The sequence below is a fragment of the Macrobrachium rosenbergii genome, chromosome 36 (genome assembly GCF_040412425.1).
Source record: "Macrobrachium rosenbergii isolate ZJJX-2024 chromosome 36, ASM4041242v1, whole genome shotgun sequence".
NCBI classification, from domain to species: Eukaryota; Metazoa; Arthropoda; class Malacostraca; order Decapoda; family Palaemonidae; genus Macrobrachium; species Macrobrachium rosenbergii.
Window position 1 is genome coordinate 8547918 of NC_089776.1, and position 27421 is coordinate 8575338.

General features: G+C 34.0%; 1 long non-coding RNA gene across 1 annotated transcript in view; it reads right to left on the reverse strand.

The window, feature by feature from the left end:
- LOC136856465 (uncharacterized) overlaps window positions 1-26797 on the reverse strand; it is a 280922-nt gene extending 254125 nt beyond the window's left edge. Inside the window, exon 1 of the long non-coding RNA XR_010858346.1 lies at window positions 26748-26797. This is a non-coding gene — a long non-coding RNA (uncharacterized lncRNA). The remainder of the gene's footprint in view (window positions 1-26747) is intronic.
- Between the last annotated feature and the right edge of the window lie 624 nt (window positions 26798-27421).

Consider the following 27421-nt stretch of genomic DNA (forward strand, 5'->3'; position numbering starts at 1 on the left):
ATTACATCGATGGAGAGGAGTACTCGAAAATGATTGGTATTTATGTTGACACTTTAGTTGTAGTCGTTATTTTTCATTTCCCGTCGTGATGTATGAGTCATTATGATATGTTCATTTATAATGGCGGACACTATTAATTACAACTCACACATGCACACACGGTAACAAATAAATATATATATATATATATATATATATATATATATATATATATATATATACATACACACACATACATATGAACTCTTGTCATCTACACAGTAACATTTTTCATGGTAAAAAAATATTAACCGACAGATATAGCTTAATATCCAGTTCACTCAACCTCAGTTATACCACTCACCCATGGGTGAATTATAAGTGATAATCAATTCGTCACCAGGAAGATTCGAACCCCCGACTGGTTGGATCGTCATTTAAAAGTTATTCAAAATATTCAATGAAAAAACTAAACTATATATATCAAAATAAAAAATTCTCAAAATATTTTTCTCATTAAAGAAAGTCTCATATAATGGTCACCTTTAAGATAAGTCATAAAAAAACTATATATGTATGTATGTATGTGTATATATATATATATATATATATATATATATATATATATATATATTACATATATATATAAATGTATTATATATACATATATATAAATACATATATATATATATATATATATATATATATATATATATATAAATATATATATATATATATATATATATATATATATATATATATATATATTATATGTATGTATATATACATATACATATATATTATATATATATAAATATAAATATATATATATATATATATATATATATAATACATAATATAAAAGCAACAATTCTCAAAATAACTTTCTCAGCAAAGAAAATCTGGTACAATAGGCTCCCTCGGAATGCCAACCTGGACCTTTTTTTTTTTTTTCTCCGGGCCTCTTATTTGAGTTCCTAATACGCCCTTCGCCGCAGGGCCGAACTACCAATTTCCAGCGGATCTCTCCGGAATTGCAAAGGCTTCGGCGGCAAATATAAGACCTTTCGAAACACCGGTGCGAAAAATAATTAAGCTTTCCAGGTCTTTTCCAGCTGATTGCCCTGGCTTCGGGGAGAAGGAAGTAATGATGTAGAAATTTAAGAGAATAAGAAATGAAATGAATATATATATATATATATATATATATATATATATATATATATATATATATATAGTATGTATATATATATATATATATATATATATATATATATATATATATATATATATATATATATATATATATATAAACGTCTTGCCAACGTCATGCATGTTTACAAGATTTTCAAAAAAGATTTACATTGCATTCCGTATCGCAATATGATCCCAAACTTAATCACGCATCAGATGCCAAGGACGTTTAAAATAAAATTCATAAACTGGAAAAAACATTTAGTTCTCCTCAAACTAAAAGGAATTTGGAAACACGTTATCTCAAAACGGCAATTCCGGGCATAACTCAGGAGAAAATCCTTTAAGAAAACGATTAAGTTTCAGTGTTTTTTTGTTATTTTAAACGTGAACCTTAAAAGGAAAGGGAGCAATCGTTTAGACACTACAAAGACGAAAGAACAGCAGAATAATTATGACTTTCATTCCTTCCTGTTACACCTTTCAGACCTTTTACTGTCAATTTCCGTTTCAGCGCTGACTGACCTCATAGGTCCCAGCGCTTGACATTTGGCCTAAATTCTATATATTCAATTCAATTCAACAAAGATTGATTTAAATTCACTTATTCTTGCATCATCGAGGGCATACGTGACATACAGTAATTTTGAGAAATTGACAATAAAATGAGAAATGTGAGTTAATTGGATCATGTTAGTTGTTAGTCGAGTCGTTTGTTTGGTTAGAGGATCTCCCTCTTGCGGAAGAAAAAATGCAGTGTGTGTGTTTGGAGAAATATCAAGATATTCCCAAATAAAAATGAAAAAAACCTACAAGTTGGAATCTTTGGAACAAATCTCTCTCTCTCTCTCTCTCTCTCTCTCTCTCTCTCTCTCTCTCTCTCTCTCTCTCTCTCTCTCTCAATTTATTAAGACTTGTCATACCCTTCACCTGATAAAGACTCGTAAATTTCGTGCAAAATGACAAGCCCTGGCATAAATATTCCTCTCGGAAGATATGCAAATCAAAATAAAGTTACTCGTAGAAATTATTTACAATTTATATCTAACTATATACCACAATATATTCTGTTATGAAATTACATTTTCTGAACACAGATCTGTTTCTTGGATTTCAATCGGTTTGAAAAGAAAACCGGTGATTTGAATCAAATTTGTACAGCGACAGGATAGGCTGACTACCACAAATAGATTTTCACAAACGCGACATATTTCAAAACATCTACGACATTAATAAACATAAAAAAACAAGTAAGAAATGCGTCGAAGTTTCTTCTGCGCAATCGAGTTTTCTGTACAGCGTATAATCAAAGCCACAGAAAATAGATCTATCTTTCGGTGGGCTTTGTATAATGCTGAATGAGCCGCGGCCAACGAAACTTTAACAAAGGCCCCGATGGTGGCCTGGCATATATCATTGCCAGATGCACGATTATGGCTAAATTTAACCCTATATAGAATCAAAATTACTAAGGCTAGAGGGCTGCAATTTGGTATGTGGCTCCTTTTGTGGGCTTGTTCCGTATGCATGGGGTTCATCCTCTGAATAATAATAATAATAATAATAATAATAATAATAATAATAATAATAATAATAATACTAATAATAATATTCTTTGGAAGCTTAAATTTCAAGTCAATAGCCCCTTTGGTTGGCTTGCATGTTCCATATAATAATATGGTTCATCCTCTGAATAAATAATAATAATAATAATAATAATAATAATAATAATAATAATAATAATAATAATAATAATAATAATAATAATAATAATAATAATAATAATAATAATTATTATTGTTAGATAAATTCCAGTTCATTAATAATAATAATAATAATAATAATAATAATAATAATAAAACGATAAATTCCAGGCAATGACCTGAGCTTTCTCATCTCGTCAGATCCTTTTTATCTAAAAAAAAAAAAAAAAGGGCGCAATCATATCTCCACTTCCATTAATCCCTTTGAAGCGATGTTAATGAACAAAATTACGTCCGATTTTCCCCCCACGATCGTTCTCACTCATTTCAAAAACCGCTAATTATCCCGTAATCCCCCTCCCACCCCCTCCCACCCCCCAACAATTAAAAGAGCATTACCCTGATAACCTGACTAATGAGGTTTAAGTTCGTCGACTGGAAAATACACTCTGGGGCAGAGCGACGGCTAAAAAAAAATGCTATCTTTCATATCGAATGTCTTCTGGGCGGTTGGCTCGAGTTGAATATGGAATTTAGGACAATGGCTAAGCGCTGGGACCTATGAGGTCATTCAGCGCTGAAGCGGAAATTGAAAGTAAGAGGTTTGACAGGTGTAACAGGAGGAAAACCTCAAAGCATTTGCACTATGAATCAATTGTTACTAGAGGGTTGAGAAAAGTAAGATGGAAGAAAGAGAACATGAAAGGAGGTACAGTAAAAGAAACGAAAGGGGGTTGCAGCTAGGGCCCTGAGGAAGGCACGCTGCAATGAACCTTAAGTAAGTGCCTACAGTGCACCGCATGAGGTGCACTGACGGCAATAACCCCCCCTGAGGGGTTTCGACAATTAGCTTCGCATTTAAGGTTAATATTTCCACTCTGATTTGACATGCCTTGGTCTCTATGAAGTTCGAGGTGCCAAGCCGGGCATTGGGGCACTTGTGTGTGTGTGTGTGTGTGTGTGTGTGTGTGTGTGTGTGTGTGTGTGTGTGTGTGTGTGTGACGTTCAGTGCTTCATTTTACTTCTCAGGCCGCTGATCATACCAAGAACTTAAAATCGCGCATTTAACTACATTCTGAAATTAAACTCATAAGACACTGAATATCAATGAAAGACCAAATTATAAAATTTCTAAAGGAAACAGTTTCCTAACGAATTCCTGCGGTATAAAAAAAAAGGAAAAAAAATATAAAAACTTTCAATTGAAAAAAATTGAATTATTACTGCAGTCACCGCTGCAAGAATGACGTCACACCCAATCAAAAACAAGTAAAAAATGCGCCGAAGTGTCTTCAGAGCAATCGAGTTTTCTGTACAGCGTATAATCAAGCCCACCGAAAATAGATCTATCTTTCGGTGGTCTCGGTATAACGCTGTATGAGCATCGGCCCATGAAACTTTAACTAAGTCCCGGTGGTGGCCTATCCGATATTGTTGCCAGAAGCACGATTATGGCCAACTTTAACCTTAGATAAAATAAAAACTAATGAGGCTAAAGGGCTGCAATTTGGTATGTTTGATGACCGGAGGGTGGATGATCAACGTACCAATTTGCAGCCCTCTAGACAAAGCCGGCGCAATAGTTTTCTTTTACAGAAAACTAAAATGGAAAAAGACAAGGCGACGACAACAATAATATTTTGAATCATCCAGCCACCAACTCCTCGGAAGAAGAGCAGCCGAAGGAAAGACCAAAAATACACCCCATTAAAAAAAAACATCCCATTAATATGCGAATACAGGTTCCCCACGTAAGGATAGCCGAGTGTGCTATTAAAAATGGGTAGGTAATCCCCGACAACACGGTACACCAATCTGCATTGAAATGGGTTTGCCGTAGGCCCATATCCGCTGCCTATATATATTCTCTTTCATTGATCCCAGATTCAAGTTATGACTCAAAAGTAATTTCAATATATATGTACATAGAGAGAGAGAGAGAGAGAGAGAGAGAGAGAGAGAGAGAGAGAGAGAGAGAGAGAGTGTGTGTTTACCATTACCCTGAAACACGTAAGCCTCTAATCTTTTTTTTAGCTTCGAATAAAATGAAGCTGAGAGAGAGAGAGAGAGAGAGAGAGAGAGAGAGAGAGAGAGAGAGAGATTACTAGTTACCTTGAAACATGAAAGCTTTATCTTTTTTTCATCTCTGAATACAATGAAGACTGGGATCATCTAGAATAAAAAAAAAATTCTTCGTTAATACTCTACACGAGATTGATGGCGCGCTGTTATTATTATTATTATTATTATTATTATTATTATTATTATTATTATTATTATTATTATTATTATTATTCAGAGAAGATAAACCCTATTCATATGTAACAAGCCCACTACAGGTGCCATTGACTTGTAATTCAAGCTTCCAAAGAATATTATTATTATTATTATTATTATTATTATTATTATTATTATTATTATTATTATTATTATTATTCAGAAGATGAAACCTATTCATATGGAACAAGCCCATCACAGGGGCCACTGACTTGAAATTCAACGAAGATATCAAAATTATTAAAAAAAGAAATAAATAAAGTAATAAATGAATAAACAGAAAAAAATATATCAAAATGCAAGGACAATGGCATTAGGGTAGTAACGCAAACTGCCGCTGTGAAAGTTGTTCCCTCTCATTTAGGTAATTGAGTTTACTGTTTTCAATCCCGTAATTACAGAACAAAGGATCGAACTGCGGAAATAATTACAAGAGCGTTAATGAAGGGAATAAATAATTACGAGTGTTATGATGACACCCAAGGTGGTGGTATCACTATCATCAAAGGTACAATTCATACATGAAGGATAAATATAATTTCTTTTACTTTTTCTAAAAATTTCTTTTCCTTTTTCTAAGCTTTTTTTGGGAAAATAAATTCTCATGTACAAAGGATAAATTTAATTTTTACTTTTGGAAGTTATTTTTTTTAAATCAAAAATTAAATTTATCTATACAAGGTCTTGAATGGTAAATTCAATTTTTACATTTTTAAAGTTTTTTTTTGGATAAACCTACATCACGGTTTGAAGGATAAATTTAATTTGTACTTTTTTTAGTGTTTTTTTTAATCAAAAATTAAATTTATCTATACAAGGTTCTGGAGGATAAATTTAATTTTCACTTTTTTAAAGTTTTTTGTATAAACCTATACGAGAGTTTGAGGTATAAATTTAATTTTTACTTTTTAAAAGTTTTTTGTATGGATTTTTATATACAAACTTATATGAGGTTTTGAAGGATAAATTTAGGTTTTATTTTTTTATATGAGCTTTCAAATACAATTTAATTTTTTATTGTTTTAAGTTTTTTTTTTTATAAATTCTTATGCACAAACCTCCATATAAAGATTTGAAGGATAAATTTAATTTTTACTGTTTAAATTTTTTTTAATAAGTTCCTATGTGCAAACTTATATGAGGTTTTGAAGGATAAATTTCCTCTTATTCTAACTTTGCTTTCCATCTAGACAAAATTTTCATGTCGGGGAGGAGGATGAATAATAATAAAATAATAATAATAATAATAATAATAATAATAATAATAATAATAATAATAATAATGATAATAATAATAATAAAATAATAATACTGACAAGACACCCTCTTTCAGACATGCACTGTTGAATGCAGAAAAAAGCAGTAACCAGAAATATATAGAAAACTCTCTACATAATAATAATAATAATAATAATAATAATAATAATAATAATAATAATAATAATATAGTCTTTCTCACTAATACAAGAGTCAAGAGAACGTATTTGAAGCATTTCCAGCTACAAGGGGCTATAAGCATTCATGGCATTTTTCCCCCAATGCTTTTATTGTTTCGTTTACCTTTTTCCTCGATTATTCTCAAAATTGCATTTTTATGATAATCCTCCCCCGTTATATTCTGAGTTCTGCAACATGGCCGTGTTCCAAATGAGTATTCGGAAAGGATCGATATTAAATATTCATGCCAGCAGATGTTAATGAAACACGCCCAGAAAATGTTTTCTGTTACAGTACTGTCTAGGCAAAATGTTTTCTGTTACAGCAGTGTCGGGGCAAAATGTTTTCTGTTACAGTATTGTCTGGGCAAAATGTTTTCTGTTACACTATTGTCTGGTCAAAAGGTTTTCTGTTACAGTATTGTCTAGGCAAAATGTTTTTTGTTACAGCATTGTCTGGGAAAAATGTTTTCTGCTACAGAATTGCCTAGGCAAAATGTTTTCTGTTACAGTATTGTCTGGGAAAAATGTTTTCTGCTACAGCACTGTCTAGGCAAAATGTTCTCTGTTACAGGATTGTCTGGGCAAAATGTTTCCTGTTACAGTATTGTCTAGGCAAAATGTTTTCTGTTACAGCAGTGTCTGGGCAAAATGTTTTCTGTTACAGTATTGTCTGGGCAAAATGTTTTCTGTTACAGTATTGTCTGGGCAAAATGTTTTCTGTTACAGTATTGTCTAGGCAAAATGTTTTCTGTTACAGTATTGTCTAGGCAGGGTAACTCATGACAAGAAACACATCAACACTGAAACAAGTAAATTATGCGCCGAAGTTTCTTCGGCACAATCGAGTTTTCTGTACACCGTATAATCAATTCCACTGAAAACAGATCTATCTTTCGGTGGTCTCGGTATAATGCTGTATGACCCGCGGCCCAAGAAACTTTAACCACGGCCTGGTGGTGGCCTATCCTATATCGTTGCCAGGAGCACGATCATGGCTAACTTTAACCTTAAATAAAACAAAAACTACTGAGGCTAGAGGGCTGCAATTTGGCATGTTTGTTGATTTGAGGGTGGATGATCAACATACCAACTTGCAGCCCTCTAGCCTCAGTAGTTTTTAAGATCTGAGGGCGGACAGAAAAACTGCGGACGGAAAAAAATGCGGACGGACAGAGAAAACCGGCGCAATAATTTTCTTGTACAGAAAACTGAAAACACTAAAATGTCCCCTTACCTAAAATGTCCTGAAATATCTAATTCTTTTTTAATACTAATATTTAGTATAACTCAACTCGCTCTACAAGTTAAAATAGATTAATCTTACATCACTCGAACCTTGTATCCGCCGTCAAATGAAAACGGGAAATTCTATCTGCACTTTTTGTTTATGAAGTCCGTGTCGTTTCGGATTTATATATTTTCTCTATTTTCTCAGGTAATTGATATTACATCCGCTTGGAAATACAAGGAAGGAGCGACAATTTTATGGCAGGAAAAATTGTATTTTATTCAACTGTGAACTGCATTGGTTTTATATGTCACGGTTTCGTGGAGTGATTGGTTTGATCTTTCTCTCTTTCTATATTAATACGCGTGGACGTGTCATAGTCCTGTCAATATATATAATATATATATATATATATATATATATATATATATATATATATATATATATATATATATATATATATATATATATATAAATATTTATATTATATATATATGTGTGTATGAATGTATATATACTGTATATATGTATAAAAGATACAAACATACACATATATATGTTTATATTCAATATATACTTATAAAATATATGTAACATATATATACACATATATACGACCTATATCTCCTCCACTTCTTAATATTCCCTTCCTGGAGCCACCCCACGAAGCTCCAAGGACTGGCGAGAAGAAATCCTAAAATATTATTGATCGGCCGGAATTTGGAGGCTGCGAGGTTCGCCGGGCGAAGATTCTTGCAATTTGGGACGATCCGCAGAAAATTGGCAGTTCAGGGTCAGCGAATACTGTGAGTATGAAGATCGCAAATAAAAGAGACGGGGGAATCTGTTGATGGTGGCTTTTTCAGAGTATTAGGGTCGTAGGAAAATATTTTCTCCAAGTTTTACAGAAGGTTGAAGGTTGAATTAGTTAGGGAGTCGTTGTATTTTCAGTTATATTTGAATGTCTTTTTTTTTCTTTTTGCACGTGGTAAGGTGTGATAGATGAAACACGTGCTAAAGTGATTATAATCATATGTATGTATATGTATATGTATATATATATATATATATATATATATATATATATATATATATATATATACATATATATATACATATATAATCATATACATATATATATATGTATATAGAATACAATTATATACAAGTATGTACAGTGTATATATATATATATATATATATATATATATATATATATATATATATATATATATATATATATATATACATATACATATTTATTGTGTGTTTGTGTGTGAAACAATTCTGTACAAAAGAACACATACAGTATACCAGCGTTCGCAATTATCACACAGGAAAAATAAGAAGCAGCCGAATTCAGTACACATATAAAAAAATATTCTTTCCGTACTCTCCATCATTTTGGCGACGGACCGCAAATAAATTTCATCAATTTAGTGAAAAAAGCAATAGAAACAATCTGAATTTCCCGTAATTGAATTTACAGGAAGAGGGGAGAGAGAGAGAGAGAGAGAGAGAGAGAGAGAGAGAGAGAGAGAGAGAGAGAGAGAGAGAGAGAGAGAGGTCTGGGGAAGCGACAGCAGAAACATATTAACATGGGTCCTCTGTTAATGGTTTCCAATATAGGAACTGGATTTCAATTGCCTTAGGAAACGACCGAATTGCTTTCCGTTGCATTAGCGTTGTCAAAGTTCTGTCAAAAATGAAGTATATATATGGGTGTTATGAGTCTTGAAGACTACTGCTTTTTCATAAACATTCCTGGTACCAGGTAAATACAAGATTCATATGTATATATGTATGTATATAAATATATATATATATATATATATATATATATATATATATATATATATGTATACAGTATATATAATATAATATATAATTATATATATAAATAAATATAATACTCTATATATAAATAATGTCGAAATATTTTCCGCTCGCTTAAAATATATAAGTTCATGGCCACGTACCTTTATCTATAAGGCTGACTGGTCATATCTACAAATTCTGTCGTTCACTTCACAAAGACCTTTTGCACATTTCAGAGATAAACAATATCTTCGCGTATCGGAAACAATACCAATAAACATTCCTTTTAAATCCTTTCCCTTTATATATCCTAGAAAAACAACGTAGGTTTATCCCTCTTTGCGGTGTTTCCCCCCCCCTCAAAAAATAATCTTTGGAAAATGTAGCGATGCTTCATTGTAATATCAAGGTCCGGCGCCTTCAAAGCCAATGTCTGCTGAATCGAATCGGGTATTTGCATAAGGTTAGAAATATTTAGAATCGACTCGGATGTCTGCATAAAGCTAGAAATATTCAGCCTTTTTTTTTTTTTTTTACAATCCGGATTGCAATGAGTGCAGCGATCGGATATTTGCATAAGGCTAGAAATATTTAGCCTTTTATTTACGAGAAATCCGGATTGCAATGACTGCAGTCATTAAGAAACAAGTTCATTTTTGCCCAAAATATTTTTGTGACTGAGAAGAGAAGGAACGGGATCGAATGATGGAAAGGAAAGTAATTCAAAAGAGTCGAATGATCAAAAGAAAGTTACTTAAAAACTTCTCTGAATTTATAAAAAGTTTAAGGAAAACATAATACAACCAGAATTATCGCCTCTTTTGGAATGGAGTTCGACCTATGGTGAAAACTTTTTACTTTCCGCTACCTGACCTTAATGGACTATGCATTTCATTATAAGAAGAATCCTTTGGGTTCCGTCTGTCAGAAAGTATTTTCATTACCAAAGGATTCCTTTGGGTCTCATCTGCCAGATAACATTGTCTATTTGTCTGTCAGTTTCATTACCAGAGGATTCCTTTGGGTCTCATCTGCCAGATAACATTGTCTATTTGTCTGTCAGTTTCATTACCAGAGGATTCCCTTGGGTCTCAACTGTCAGAAAACAGTCTTTCTGTCTGTCTGTTCAATTACCAAAGGACTCCTTTGGGTCTCATCTGTCAGAAACTCTGTGTTCATCGTCAATTATCCTTTTTGAATCTGGCACAGATGACCTTTGTTGGCATGGTGCCCAGGTCACTGACCTATCCAATCAGTCCTTTTCGCTCTTCATGGCATACCAACCTTCCTTGACCTTCCTTAGGTCATCAAGATGACCTTCATTTTTTAACCCCTCGGGCACCCTACCCTAATTCTTCTCTTGGGAAATATTTTTATCAGATAATAATAAACAGAAATATTTTTATCAGGTAATAATACACATTTCTTTCTCTTCAAATACTGTCCGAGCCAGAATATCAAGTACATTATCATTACTATTATTAAGTACACAATGCATTAAGAACATAATGGGAGAGGGGAGAGGGAGGGTGAGGGAAGTGGGAGGGGAGGGGAGAGGGAGAGGGGAGAGGGGGAGAGGGGAGAGGGGAGAAGGGAGAGGAGGTGGGAGGAAGAAGAGGGGAGGAAAGGGGAGGGAGATGAAGGTGAAGTGGGAGAAGGGGAGGGGAGGGGAGGGGAGGGGAGGGGGATGGGGAGGGGGTAGAGCAGGACACGAGGAAACCTGAGGACTGAAGGAAGACTTTTCTCTCTTTATGGTTTCGCTGGCGAATGATAAAGCGATCGAGCGGAAAGAAAACAAGTTGTTTTCCGGAGAAGAAAATGCTCCATTTCATACAATACTCTCTCTATCTCTCTCTCTCTCTCTCTCTCTCTCTCTCTCTCTATAATGTGTGTGTGTATATATATATATATATATATATATATATATATATATATATATATATATATATATATATATATATATATATATATATATGACAATGACGAAAACAATTAAGTATTTGTCCATATAATGATGATGAAATCCTTATCATTGTTTTGTCCCCATAATGATGAAATCCTTATCATTGTTTGTCCATATAATGATGAAGAATTCTTTATCACTGTTTGCCCATATAATGATGAAATCCTTATAACTGTTCTTCCATATAATGATGAAGAAATCCTTTGTTTGTCCATCATTTTTTCGTCCATATAATGATGAAGAAATCCTTATCACTGTTCGTCCACACAATGATGAAATCCTTATACATTCCTACCTCACGAACCGGGAGAGAAATATGGAACCTTAATCATTTCTCCGCCCCTAAAAGCATAAACCAAAAAACTCAGCTATCAATAAATTCGTGATTGCACGCCCTAACAATAAACTCAAAAGAAATGACACCCAAATTTAACGAGCTATTAACAGTGACATCTTCAATGAAGGAGAAAAAAAAAAAAAACTCCCCTAAGGGGAATCCCTCCCCCACCCCCCACCACCAACTTCCGCGAACCTCCTTTTGCTAATAAGACATTTCCTGTCGTTAATTGGGCTGTATTTCATATCTCATCCCATTGTCAGGGTAATCGTGATAATTAAATGAACCTCGATTATTGGACGACAGACGGGGAGAAACTCTCATTAAGCCATGATTGTATTTAAAAATGAGGGGCTAAGATCAGTGACAGGTTTTGATGTTAATTCGATTGGATGAACATTTGGGGGACACGTCTGGGAACAGACTTGTGTATATATATATATATATATATATATATATATATATATATATATATATATATATATATATATATATATATATATATATATATATATATATATATATATATATATATATATATATATATATTATATACATACATATATATATAATTATATATGCATATATGCATAACCGGATCACGAAAATATGGAACGTGATATATAAGTACACATGTGTATAAATATATGTATATATAATGTATACATATACAAAATATATATACAGAAACATCCCCAACCAGCTAATTCCTACCTCCTACCTTTGTTCAGTTAACTAATTAAAACCTCTCGTAGAAGTCTTTTGTTTGCTCCTCACGCCATGAAACTAATTTCTCCTCGACCTTCAGTTATCTAATTCCTATATTGGAAACCGATTGGCATGGGTTTTACATCCGAGCAGTTGTGCTTGTAGCTAGTAATCTCATTTCATTGCTCTTAAAGAAACACTAAATTCCGTGATAAATTTTGTGGTCTATTTAAAATGCAAAGAACACATTTAGGGTTCCTCGGGAAATTTATTTTTTTTAGTTTTTTTTTTTTGGTTCTTGATGGGAATAATTTTCTTTATATAAGCAAAGTCGTGCAATTGGAACTTCAGAAGTTCAAGCGAAGATGCAATGCATTACTACCCTAATACGCTTCTCCTTGTATTTTAGTAATTACCTTACATTTTTATTCATTTATCTATTTATTTGTTTATTTATTTATCTTTTCTCTAATTACTGATTACCTCTTTCTGTATTTTTCATTTTTACCTTCTGTTACTTCTTCCGAATGAAAACCAAATTCCTTGGAAGCTTGAATTTCAAGTCAGTGGCCCCTTTGGTGGGCTTGTTCCATATGAATAGGGTTCATCTTCTTAATAATAATAATAATAATAATAATAATAATAATAATAATAATAATAATAATAATAATAATAATAATAATAATAATAATAATAACAGTACCAAGTCTCTTGGGTAAATGTTTACAAAATTTCACAATGCTTATGTTTCTATGCATGTGCATTTTTAAAAGTATTTTTTTACTCGTTGTTCTTGTTTTATTAGCGTTGGTGCGACGCCACTTGATTCAGTCACTCAATCAGTTCTCTACTGTGCACCACATTCTAGCCTTTATACTCAATAGCTGACCCCAATTTGGTAATTTTTCATATTCTTTGACCCCTCTTACCAGTAGGTCAATATCCATTAAATAAAAAAAATTACCATTCTTAAATAAATTATTCTTAACCCAATGAAATATTCCTTCTATTATTACGCTTTCAGTTTCGTAAACATTACCAAAGTCAATAACCAATGCGTTTATGACGCCAGGTATCAAGTTATCATCTATTCATTCGCGATCATTCAAAACTTTCGAATCAATATTCTTTTAACTGGCTTCCACCAACTTTCTCTACCGATAACTGTATTAGATGTTACATTTGGCAAAGTTCCAAGTGTAGGTAACTTTTTTTAAAATGTAAATTTACTTCACGAATTGTTTCATGTAACTTTTTTTTAAATGCAAATTTATTTCACGAATTGTTTGAAGTAACTTTTTTAAATGCAAATTTACTTCACGAATTGTTTTAAGTAATTTTTTTTTCCCAATAAAGGTAAACAGAAACTACCCAAGATATGAGAGAGAGAGAGAGAGAGAGAGAGAGAGAGAGAGAGAGAGAGAGAGAGAGAGAGAGAGAGAGAGATATCTCACTTAATACTCTCACAGCGTGGGTTAATATTCTAGTGCAAGATTCACCAACCAACCTTTTCCCAATAAAGGCAAATAGAAACCACCCAAGATATGAGAGAGAGAGAGAGAGAGAGAGAGAGAGAGAGAGAGAGAGAGAGAGAGAGAGAGAGAGAGAGAGAGTGAATCAATGAGCGAGTCATGATTGATGAATCACGCGCTGACGTATATTGTCTGGTTGGGCACGAGAGTGTATCGACCATGACCAGCGGCCGGCCCCCAACCCCCGCGGCCCACCTCCCCAAAAAAAATAACTGCTTCATTTCATAAATCTTCCTTAATCCCACTCTCCTGTTGTGAGGGCTTCCTCTTCTGTCTGGATATTGAAGTTAATTGGACTATTATAGTTTGTTGTGGAAGGAAGATGGTTCACCTTTTGTTTGTCTAAAATCAATGTTTTTCTTTCGTCTTGGATGTTTTTGTTTTGGCTAGGATGTTTTTGTTTTGTCTAAAATGTTTGTGGTTGGTCTAGAATGTTTTTCTTTTGTCTAGAATGTTTTTCTTTTGTCTAGAATGTTTTTCTTTTGTCAAGAATGCTTTTTTCCTGGAATGTTTTTCGTTTGTCTAGAATGTTTTTGTTTTAAATAAAATGTTTTGGTTTTTTCTAGCATCTTTTCGTTTGTCTAGAATGTTTTTGTTGTCTATAATTTTTGTTTTTTCTAGAATGTTTTTGTTATATCTAAAATGTTTTAGTTTTCTCAAGAATGTTTTTGCTAAGTCTAGAATGTCTTCGTTTGTCTAGAATGTTTCTGTTGTGTCTAAAATGTTTTTATTTTCTACAGAATGTTTTTGCTATTTTTTTATATTTCTTAAACCAAACACTAAGGCACTTTTGTCAATCAATTACTTACGAAAGTGAAAATAAGGAGTTAGAGAGGTTGGACAGCAAAATAAAGAGATCCAGAAAGCACAGGAGATGAAGTACAAGGATCTACAAGTGGAACTGGAGAAAACCCAGCAGTTGAACTCAAAAGTAATAGTTAGAGAGGCTGGACAGCAAGACTGAAGAAAGGAAGAGGGAATGGAGGTATAGTAAAAAACTAAAAAACTGGTGCTGATCGGAGCCGAAGGGAAGCTACGAACACCCTTTGGTAATGCCTACAGTGCACCACGTGAGGTAAATGGATTGCAAATACTACATTATGATGAAAATTACAATTTCGTTTGCAAAATATGATGAATAGTCTCTTATTATTTTAATTTTTTAATAGGAAACTCTAAATATAAACAAATCACATTAGTGTTTGTAACGACCTACTTCAAATAAAAACAAATAATAAAAAATAAAAATAAAAAAAAAATTTAAAAAAAAATTGGAAGCTAACGACGCCGACATATCACAATTTCCTCATCTGGGAGCAGAAAATTATCTTAATAAACTCGCCACTGAAAACTAAGAACTTCCGCGCCATAAGCCTATCTCCAGGGGGGTTTCAAAACTTCGTGATGTATGTCTCGACTAGACTCGGTAACTTTCACAAACTAGATTACATTTAATTTGAAATACATGGCTTCTGGAGAAAAATACCGAGAAATATACTTGGGAATAATAAAATGGTGAAGGGAAGAGTTTTTTTACAGATAATTTCTTAGTACAGAGCACATAGAGGAGTGTGTAAGTTGGTGAATGTGTATAGGGGAAAAGGGTGGCTGGAGGTATAGAAGTTCATTATTACTGGGTTGAAGGAAAAAATTAAGTTGGAGGTGGCATGAAAGTTATCAGAAATGGGAAATTAGAAGTACGTTTGATGAGACGGAAAGAAGGAGAACATTTGAGGAGAAATGGAGGAAAAATGGGCTGAGTTAAAGACAATAGAGTTGTTAAAGTTTTAGAAGAATGTGAAGAATTCCAAGAGCAGAATTGGCAATAGTGTATGTGTAGTTCTAAGAGTGTGGGTAAAGGGAATAAAAACAATTGGTGACGGGGCCAGGAAATTATAATTTTTGTGACAAATAAACACAAATTATGCGAGATGTAATTACAAAACTGTATGGCAGATCATGTAAAAAAAAAAAAATAGAAAAGGACAGATAAGGAGAGTTAGAGGAAGATGAAGTGAAAATAATAATAATAAAAGAAAGAAATTGAGAAAGGCAGTAAATGCAGAGAGGAAAGTTACTGAGCAAATGGATCTCCAAATAATCACAGATACAAAAAGAGACATTCTGTCTAAAGCAAGTGCATTTCTGAGTCAATGAAATTAACATACTGAGTTTTTATTGAAAGTGGACGAGAGAAGAGAGGCAGAGTTGACTGATACAAGAGTAGCAGGAGTCAGAGGGAGTTAGAATGCTCATGAGAGTTACTTTTGGGGACGTAAGGAGGACAAATAACGGGTTGAAGTAGAATAAGATATTAGGGGTTAATGGAATTAAAACTGATTTACTATGGTACAGTGGCGACGCGAATACTTCTTATATATAAAGTATTTTTTTCATAATTGTTAAAGCAGAAAAATACTCTTGAAAATAAAGATGCTCAGTGAATATATATTTGGTTGGAAAAGTCTTGAAAGAATCTAAAGGAAAAAGGCGTAACTATATATATATATATATATATATATATATATATATATATATATATATATTTGTATGTGTATATATATACACATATATATTAAGCTACAACAGGAAAAATATACGAAGTAGAAAAAGCAAAAACAATAATAATCTGCAATTACTATAAGTACATCACACTAACTGCAATCTCACCAACTTCATTGTTTTCTACAAAGGGACTCATTTTCACCGAAACGAGAAAAATTGTTTATTATTATTAGTATTTCGATAGATGAAATCTACCGTATTCACATGGACCAAGCCCACCAAAGGCGGGCAATGGCTTGAAATTCTTCAAGCTTCCAAAGAATGTCGGTTTCAACCTCCCACCGCCGCAGACCTCCTCAACACTGCAGCAGTAACTGATCACGATAGAGAGCCAGTGATTTTTTCCATCGCCTGGAGGGAGACGCGAACTCGCACCATCTGAGTGGCACGTCACGACACTGGCGACCATACCAGACCATCATTGAAAACAGCAGTTATAATTCCCAAGTGAGAAACAACGAAAAATAACTAGAACAACGTCCTAACCCAGATATCAGATATACTGCAACAGCTAAGAACAACAGCGTCGAGAAGATAATATGGATTCCAATTGCCGGCATCATAACACAAGCATTATTCAGAAAAATGCTTGCGGGAGGCAAGCACAGGAGGAGGACGGCGGCGACAGTTCCGCAACATATTCCGCATTATGAAATTAATATCGCATTAATGAAACTGCAATTTCCCATAAGCAACACCTGGCCGTTATTGAATGCATATTGCAGTTCAGACAATGTTAATTCGCTCTGCGTTTTCCAATTAACAGGCTTTCCTTTCTGCGGATGATTATAAGCATTCGCCGTGACATACATTTGCGTTCAGCACGTTTCGAGGACGGTTTATACACATACACACAAACACACACAAACACACACAAGCTGACATTCATACCCGTTGCTTTTTTATATAAACATGGCACAAGAGACCTAGGTAAATTAATAAGTATAATACCAGGATTAACATAAGCAGTTGTCACTTAGAATAATAAACTCTAGATTATCTACCACCTATAATATCTTTATCTGTCTATATATACATATATATATATATATATATATATATATATATATATATATATATATATATATATATATATATATATATATATATATATGTAGACAGATATATATATATATATATACATATATATATATATATATATATATATATATATATATATATATATATATATATATATATATATATATATATATATATATATATATAATATATATATAATCTCAAACCCCACCACATTGTCCTTGCAGCCACAACTAGATAACGATGTCTATAATACCCCAGAAACCAAGGCACAATAGTGAATTACAATTCACGCCTCATGCATATAGGGTACAGAATGATAATGGTTGCATATGAACCGTCCACGCCAATAAACAGGAAGCAGGAAAACCGAAGGAATATTAAAAATGTTATTAATAAAATCAACATCAGACAGCCAGTATATACTAAACCAAGAGAATATTAAAACGGACACCTCAAGTTAGCCGATATTCTTGCCCGAAACTCCACGACCGATTGCTTACGAAAACTTTCTCATCCTTAGCGGGTAATATTATGCAGATTTATTCATATAAACAAGCTTGAACTGAGCCCAGGAAGTTTTGGCACGAGCTTACAATGTTATTGAATGTCTGTACAGGTATCATTAGTTTACAAGGACAAAGACACACATGCAATATATATACATATATATATATATATAAAAATATATATATACAATATATATATATATACATAATATATATACATTTATATACAATATCTACTTGTACATATATATGTATATATATTTCAGAGAGAGAGAGAGAGAGAGAGAGAGAGAGAGAGAGAGAGAGAGGTGGAAGGCTATTTGCGGCCGAATGCTATTTTGGATTACCTAAACTTCATTAAAACACCGTCGAGGCGTTTTCAATAAATCCTCACGCCGCTGCATTCATTAACGGGACTCTTAATTAAAGTAATACGAAGTGGTAATTAAATCGCCATCGAGCAATTGTGTGTGTGTGTGTGTGTGCGCGCGCGCGCGAGTCCAGGGACGGAAGTGAACTCAGATTAAAAATTATAGGTTTTAACTAATTCAGGATATCTGAACTGTTGTTGCAATAAACATGGTCATCGATCTACAGAGATACTTTGATGCATAATAACTTTATTGTATATGTATATATATATATGTATATATATACATACATACATATACACATATATATGTATGAATATATATATATATATATATATATATATAATATATATATATATATATATATATATATATATATATATATATTCTTATGCCTCAAAGTGTCCCAGTATATAATATACAGGGTGTCCATACAGTCTCTTTACAATTTAATAAATATATTACAAACGCATATGAACATACGAGTACAAATATGTGGATATTATTACAAAGAGGAGTAGATATTGAATTTTTTTTTTTTGGGGGGGGCCTCATTTCATACACCTTTATATGGGCACCATTAGTTGCACGAAGCACATCAAGACGGAACTCAATATACATACACACACATACATACATACATATATATGTATATAAACATACCATTCTTATCTAAGTCACATTCATTAATTCCCTATATTCAGCCACTTTCCCGACAATAATATTCTTAGTTCCATCCCACTCATTATCTCCTATTTTTAGTCAATTTCCACTACAGTACCATTCCATTTCTATAAGTCCCTTAACCAACGTATGGTCAATTCTCATACAGGTCCAATACTTGTATTGGGGACAGTTGCCAGCCTCATCATACACCGCCGGGAATTGATTCCAATTTATTACCCGGGTATTGAATCCAATACATCGGACCTCCTGTCAGTCAGTTACTGTGACGGACTCGAGAAACCAATTTGGATCCCCCCCCTCCCCCCTCTTCCCACTCCCTAAACACCTCCCTCCCCACCCCCTTTTCAATATTAGCTTATGCCGTGAACCTAATCTTGCCCTGTTCCGCTGGCCTTAGGATTATCAATATTAGTTCCCGTGTAATTGACCTTCCGTAGGTGGATTCCCAGATTCTGATTCTCTTACTGGTGGCGCCCGTGATGTCATTTAAGCAATTTATTCTCGTTAAGAATTGGCCATATGTGGACTAAGGTGCTTATAGTAAACGAGTGTTACTGTAGTGAAATTGACTAAAAATAGGAGATAATGAATGTGACGGAACTAAGGTTTTTATTGTTGGGAGAGAGAGAGAAAATATTTGAAATAATACATTAAAATACTAAAATTACTGTAGTCAAATTGACTAGAAATAGGATATAATGAATGTGGTGAAACTAGGAATGTTACTGTTGAGAGAGAGAGAGAGAGAGAGAGAGAGAGAGAGAGAGAGAGAGAGAGAGAGAGAGAGAGAGAGAGAGAGAGAGAAAATATAGGAAACAATAAACTTAAATACTAATTTTACTGTAGAGAAATTGACTAAAAATAGGATATAATGAATGTGATGGAACTAAGATTTTTATTGTTGGGAGAGAGAAAGAAAATATAGGAAATAATAAATTTAAATAATAAAATGTCACTGTCGGCAAAACTACAAAACATTGGAAACAATGAAAGTGATTTTTAGTAAATATGGGAAACAATGAATCTGATTCACAGGTGAACGTCATTTTCGGGATAATGAGTAAATATATGAAATAATGAATATGATTTATATAGGAATATAGAATTTAGGCCAAAGGCCAAGCACTGGGGCCTACGAGGTCATTCAGCGCTGAAAGGGAAATTGAGAATACAAAGGTTTGAAAGGTGTAACAGGAGGAAAACCTCTCAGTTGCGCTATGAATCAATTGTCAGGAGAGGATGGATAGCAAGATGGAAGAGAGGAATATGAATGGAGGTGCAGTAAAAGGATTGAAAGGGGTTGCAGCTAGGGGCCGAAGAAGGGACACTGCAAAGAACTTTAAGTAAATGCATACAGTGCACCTCAATTGGTGCACTGTAGACATTACTTAAGGGTCTTTGGAGCGTCCCTTCGACCCTTAGCTACAACCTATTTCGTTCCTTTTACTGCACCTCCGTCCATATTCTCTATCTTCCATCTGACTTTCCAACTTCTCCAACAATCGTCTCATAGTGCAACTGCGAAGTTTTCCTCCCGTTACACCTTTCAAACATCCTCACTGTCAATCTCCCTTTCAGAATGACCTCATATGTCCCAGCGCTTGGCCTCTGGCCTAAATCGTATACATTCTCTTAAAAGGAAGACTTTCAAACAATTCGCCAAAACCGATGGGTTCTCCTCGCGGGGCCCCATCTGCGAGAGTGAAAATCCCCCCTACACGAAGCAAATCGAATTTTCTTTCGTTCGCCCAGCCCCCGACCCTACAGACTCCCGTCGTAATGGAATCAGTGTCCCTTGTACGGACAGCATATGGAGTCGATGGGACGCCAAGTCATTACAATCATTCTGTTGTTAAATGTCCCGGTGCTGCCATGTTTACATTCTACTGGAGGGGAATATAACCGAGTGTTCGCATTTCAAGTAAAAATTGCGCCGAAGGTTCTTCGGCGCAATCGAGTTTTCTGTACAGCGTATAATTAAGGTCACCGAAAATTGATCTATCTTTCGGTGGTCTCTTTATAATAAGTAAAAAATGCGACGAAGTTTCTTCGGCGCAATCGAGTTTTCTGTGCGGCGTATAATCAAGGACACCGAAAATTGATCTATCTTTCGGTAGTCTCTTTATAATGCTGTATGAGCCGCGGCCCATGAAACTTTAGCCACAGCCCCGTGGTGGCATGTCCTATATCGTTGCTATACGCACTATTATGGCTAACTTTAACCTTAAATAAAATGAAAACTACTGAGGCTAGAGGGCTGCAATTTGGTATGTTTGATGACTGGATGATGGATGACCAACATGCCAATTTGCAGCCCTCTAGCCTCGATAGTTTTCAAGATCTGAAGGCGGACAGAAAAAGTGCAAACGTCCAGACAAAGCCGGCACAACAGTTTTCTTTTACAGACAACTAAAAAAAAACAACGTAAGTTAAAAGATCAAATATCCCGAATCCAACAGAGATGAAGTTACATCAAAGATCAAAAACTTCGAACAAAACAGAGACAGAAAGTTGAATCAGCCGCAAGGGAGCATGAACCTCCTCGCTAGGGCCGAACCTCCGAAGCCTGAATTATGACGGGGACATGGCAAGTGGTTTGCAAACATGAATCAGTGAAGATCGGGCACGACGCAGTTCAGCTTCGAAGAATGATGCAGAGGGCAAGCACGCCCGGAAGCATGACAGGTGGATGAACTTCGAAGCGACCGGGATATTTTATATGAAATCTCTTGAAGCATAATACAGGAGATTTGTAGAGAGGCAACAATAGTAACTAGTTTTTCTCTACTATAACTGATCCCCGTGTGGGGGGGGTTAGTGCTTCAGTTCACCTCATGCGGTGCACTGTAGGCATTACTTAAGGTTCTCTGTAGCCTCACTTCTTTAAGCCCCTAACTGCAACCCCTTACATTCCTTTTACTGTGCCTCCGTTCATATTCGCTTTCTTCCATCTTGTTATCCACACTCTCCTGACAATTGCTTCAGTCAAACAGGCTGTTAGAGCTGTATTTAAGATACAGGTAATGGTAAGGGACTGCTGATGAAAGGTACAGAGATTAGGAACAGGAGTCCTGGGGATTTCTGATGATCTAGTAGCAAATGGAAAGAGAAAGTGATAAAGTTCTTGAAACGAACATCTAGAGCTGTGGTTTTCAACCTTGGGGGGCGCGCCCCCCAGGGGCAATTTCCAAGGGGGGTGCGAGCCCTAGGGAAACATTAAAATTCTCTAATTATATACGTTATTCTCTTAACAAGAGTCGCTAAGAAGCAGTGTCAAGTATCTCACTAATTCATTCCCAAAAGAATAAAAAAAAACCCTTCGCTTTCTCTTTTTATTTTTATTTTCCTTTAAATCTGGGAGAATTTTACTCATAGATGCAAGGGGGGCCGTGGAGGGAAGGACCAACTCTTAGAGGGGGCGTGGCAATAAAAAGGTTAAGAATCACTGGACTCTAGAGAATACTTTAGCCCTTGCTTGAAGCAGTTCTTCACCACCAAAGTGGCCATACGAATAAGCAAGCATGGGGAGCGACATAGGTGTCCATGGAAAATAAGGAATATCTGAAAAATTTTGATAAATCATTGAATAAAATTTTATCGATACTTATTACCTCGAATTTTGGCTTCCGGAAGAAAATCGATAATCGTGTCGAAACCCAGATTTAGATGTAAATAAGCGTTTTAACAGGAAACATGACAAACATTGGGTAAGCATATTGGTCGTGGATGCAGTGTGGAATGGCTGACACTCGGCGTGAAAAACTATAAAACTATATAATATATATATATATATATATATATATATATATATATATATATATATATATATATATATATATATATATAATATATATATATATATATATATATATATATATATATATATATATATATATACCGAAGGTATTTGGCTTTATTAGAGAACAGAAGATGGCTTTTGAGAAAGCGAAGTTTGCACTTGAGATTTGAAAAATTGGTTTTATGTTTTCCAGTGCACACGCTCTCTCTCTCTCTCTCTCTCTCTCTCTCTCTCTCTCTCTCTCTCTCTCTCTCTCTCTCACACACATACACATATATATATGTGTGTTTTTGTGAGAGAGAGAGAGAGAGAGAGAGAGAGAGAGAGAGAGGGAGGGCGGTGTTTGCACTGCAAAACATCAAACCGCTTTTTCAAATCTCAAGTACAAATTTCGCTTCCTCAAAAAGCCATCTTCTGCTCTCTAATAACCCCAAACACCTCCGGTTTATGAGAAATTCAAACTTAAATTTCCTTCTATTATTTGTTTCCACTTCTCCCAGCAAGCCTCGGGATATTCTTGGTAAGGGATGAAGCGAATAAGAAATCCCTCTTATTTTCCAGGATTATACAATCCATTATTTTTCCTCCGCTTTTGCCTCCCAAAACGTGATTTTTCGGGTGCGTCCCAGATTTACTGGGAAAAACCTTCGCGAGATTTTAATTCCTTCCGCGAAAGGAAATCGCCAGTTCCTCCATCAACTCGTGGGACCAAAATTCTCTCTCATCTGGCAAGGATTGTCGTGAAATTCTGTGAGACCAACGCTAACTGAAAATAATTTATCTATATAACGGTAATAAGACTAATCATATCTCGCTATGGTACATTTTCAAAGCTCGCTGCCATCTCATTTATTCTCACTTAAGGTAAGTATTTCATAATTGTGAAATAATTCTGTGAGACTGACAACTGATAAAAATAATTTGTACACTGAACGCTAATAAGAATAATCATATCTTGCTATGGTACATTTTCAAAGCTCGCTGCCATCTCATTTAGTCTCACTTAAGGTAAGCATTTCATACTTGTGAAATAATTCTGTGAGACCAATAACTGATAAAAATAATTTGCATATTGAACGCTGATAAGAATGAAGCCTGGGATTATTATTATTATTATTATTATTATTATTATTATTATTATTATTATTATTATTATTTCGAGCAAAGCCTGCAACCCCACTTGGACATATAGGGCGTTACAATCCAAAAGGACCCCCAACTGACAAATCAGCAATGTTCTGACAAAGCGACTGAAACTTACAGAATCAACCGTGAATGATAAATAACAAAACAATTGACATGTATATCAACAAATAAGATAAATAGCAATAAAAAAAAAACAAAGTAGGTAATGAAAAAGACTCGAAGGAGTGACATATGATATCAGCCTGCTCAATAGAATAAGTATCTGCACCAAAATATGAACTTGTTCCAACGATGACAATATAAAATAAGCTGTATAAATAATGGTTACCATCAGAGTTAAACTGCCCTGTTCGAGAATAGTCTCATCCCGGGGTAATAGCCCATGGGTGAGGGAGTTGTACAGTGGAAAGTGTCCGTTAATTTAAACTCCTGAGAGAAATTTCCATTAAAACGTGGAGAGAGAGAGAGAGAGAGAGAGAGAGAGAGAGAGAGAGAGAGAGAGAGAGAGAGAGACTGTGTGTGTGTGTATTCGCAGACGTATGTTTTAAGATGCATCGAAACCGTCTCATCTACGATTCAATTTTTTTTCTTTTCTTTAATATATCTTGCTTTTCACAGCACACATTTGAAACAAATAACTAACGAAGACTGCGCAATATTGTCTTGCTTCTCAGAGACAATGATTATAGATTTTCGATGGCCAAGTCCTCGGTGGGAAAATCGGAAATAAATGAACGATTATTTTGAAAGGACATTATTGTGTATCCCAGCAAAATCTTCACTTTTTTCTTATAAAGACGAATATTTCTCAATAATTAATGCAAGTCCTCAAGTAATCAAGATTCACCAGGAACGAAACAATTGGGTATTTATTGCAGTCTGGATTTTTGTGTCTATATTTTGACATTATATTTTTTTTTTCTTTCTAAACCTAGGCCTATAATATTTTCTTTCACAGTTCAACTCTCTAATATTTTCCCTAGGCTGCCTTTATATTACATTGTTAGAAATATTAAATGTTATAATCCTTAAAACGCCGTAACTAATGTTCATAATACTGTAATTAATATATAAACATTAAAAAAATAGTCTCATCCTTTGAACGCTCGTATATAAAACAATATTTTCTCCCAGGTTCCTGTTGTGGTAATTACAAATATCTATCTACTATATTATCTATCTATTATCTACTTATCTATCTATATCTATATGTGTGTGTGTACAATTGTGGATCTTCTCAAAATAACGATTTACACTTCACTGCGCCTAAAATTTGAATCGAACTTTTCATATAATGCACTCATCGGTAAACACAAAGATTCTATCCAGTGCCTTAACTAGTACGCAAGGCTGCAATAAACGGAAAAACTATTACCATACTGAATATCTTAAAGGTATCATCGTTGACACGGACGTTAAATCAGTTAAATAAAAAAAAAAAAAACAAGGAAAATACCAAGAGGTTATCTACAAAACGTTCAGGAAAAACAGTTTCAATGGCTACTATTCATGACATGGATAGCAAGTTACACTGATTATGCTACAAACCAATCAAATATTCCACTTCGATTGCTGAAAAAAACTGTCAGCAAAGTGGTAAGGAAAATAGACTGTTCAGTTTTCATGAACAGTCTATTTCCCTGACTCTATACCTGGCCGGAGTATAATTTGACTTGGATAGTTTTGATAAGTAAAATTTCGTCGCTCAAATAAAAAGATGGGCGGAGGATCAAACAATAAACAACATGTCCAATTTGCTGTAACCACAGGGTTACCGGAAACGACTGCACTGCATAGATACTTTGAGAACAACGCATGTAGGCCTAATTACTGTACTTGTTTTCATTCCTGACTAGGAGCATACTGTGCTTCCTACCTTAATTATCTTATTCTATGACTATGCATATATATATATATATATATATATATATATATATATATATATATATATATATATATATATATATATATATATCCTTCCTAGACTAATTTTCTTATCGTTCATCTTGGCCATGCCTAAAATAGCATTATTTAACATATCACTCCTAATTCATATTGGTAAATTAACCCTAATTAAAACGCAACAATACGAAATGGATGATATATATCACCCGTGATGCTACCACTCGAAAAATAAAACCAAAACAAAAAAATAAGTATGTATATATATATATATATATATATATATATATATATATATATATATATAAAACAGCGCACTATTCCATATGTACTGTAAAAGACATTCGTAAATTGTACCCACCGTAACAGCAAACCAACAATAACAATTTTCTCAAAATCTACAATTATAAATCAACAAAAAAATATAAGAAACAATAACCCGCACTGACTATATGTAACATGTGATTAACCACAACTGCTCCCCAATTATAAAAAAAAAAAAATTACAAAACAGTCAGTCTAGGTTAACAGTCTAACAGTCACACTCACCAACAGCAGTCACCTCGCCGTCGTCCGTCGATTCTCCACAGTCAATAACCTAAAAATAAATAAATAAAATAAATAAACTTCATTTACTCTTTTGTCAGGAACCAGTGATCACATTTTACTCTTCTGGTTGAGGGCTGTTTACTTTAAGATTTCAAGTACGGCTGTTTTGTTCTGCTAACAAAACTCTCTGTGGATTTAGGCCTATAAATGCAATATTTTACTTGTAACTAACTTATTCTCTTCAGTATGGTTTCGTCATTTTACATTTATGGATATTCTCTTGAAGCTTGCTATACAAGTGAAGTATCTTTTAAAATGGTTCCATTTTTTGCTGCACTTGTATACTTACATGTATAATGAATAAAAAAATCTTTAATTCATTATTATATTGCAAAAATGGTTGAAGTTATGTATACCAATAATTCAATGCATATTTTATATGCTACTGTACTTAGCCATTAAGGTTATTATACGTTGTTTTTATTACATGATGTTTTGTTTGGCGTTTACCTTGTTGTAACAACCTCGATATAACAATCAAATCCACTCGTCTCCCAAAGTGGCTGCTCAAGAGTAACGCCCATGGGAACAAAATAACTCTGAAAACCTATTTTAATAACTGCAATACTCTATGGCTAAGAAAATATCAAAATATTAACCTCATTCTGTCACTA